The sequence below is a fragment of the Coniophora puteana genome (genome assembly GCF_000271625.1).
Source record: "Coniophora puteana RWD-64-598 SS2 unplaced genomic scaffold CONPUscaffold_12, whole genome shotgun sequence".
NCBI classification, from domain to species: domain Eukaryota; kingdom Fungi; phylum Basidiomycota; class Agaricomycetes; order Boletales; family Coniophoraceae; genus Coniophora; species Coniophora puteana.
In genome coordinates, this window is record NW_006913064.1 from 113,064 (window position 1) to 114,260 (window position 1,197).

Genomic DNA, 1,197 nt, shown 5'->3' on the forward strand with positions numbered 1-1,197 from the left:
AATGGACTTATTATTTGAAAGATATCAAAAAGATATTTTAAATGGGGGTTATCTGGGCTCAAGTAAATAACTTGTTTTTATCTAAAAGTGTTATCAAAACTGCCCTTGCCAGCTCTCAAGTAACAATGGCCTTAGATATTTGAAATGTTATCAAAAAAATTATCAGGAACCACCCTATTGGCTTTTGAATAACCGGAGCCTGAAATACTTGAAAGATTACTTAAGCAGTTATTGTAAAGCTGCTTTTGGATAACAATCTTGATAACCCTGCCAAGATTATTGTGAAATTATTGAAAATGTGCTGGGATGTCAGTTCAAATAATCTTCTAATAACATTCTTTATAAATAGCTGATGCTTATCCAAGCCCAATTTGGCAGGCTTTGTCTCTGGTGATTATCTTAGAATTAACTTGAAGATATTTTGAAGCACATATGATGGTAGATGATGATGGACAATGGCAGACAATGGCAGACAATGGCAGACAATGGCAGATGATGGCAGATGATGATAGAGATGATGATGGACAATGACAGAGATGATGATGGATGATGATGAATGGCAATGGGCGACAATAGTGCTGCTGGTGGACAACGATGAGGATGATGGTAAACAACAACAGGATAGGTAGCATGGAACAGGGCAGGTACAGGCTGCCAGAGCAGACCGGGATAGAGCGGGAGTGCAACAGTGGCATGTGTGACCTCCTTATTCAAGATAATTGTAGGATAGTTTATATTGAATGTTAGGATAAGATATCAAGGACTTGACATGGCCATCACATGTTGTCACATATGGTGCACTTCAAAATATCTTCAAGGTAATTCTGAGATAATCACCAGAGACAAAGCCTGCCAAATTGGGCTTGGATAAGCATCAGCTATTTATAAAGAATGTTATTAGAAGATTATTTGAACTGACATCCCAGCACATTTTCAATAATTTCACAATAATCTTGGCAGGGTTATCAAGATTGTTATCCAAAAGCAGCTTTACAATAACTGCTTAAGTAATCTTTCAAGTATTTCAGGCTCCGGTTATTCAAAAGCCAATAGGGTGGTTCCTGATAATTTTTTTGATAACATTTCAAATATCTAAGGCCATTGTTACTTGAGAGCTGGCAAGGGCAGTTTTGATAACACTTTTAGATAAAAACAAGTTATTTACTTGAGCCCAGACTAACCCCCATTTAAAACTAT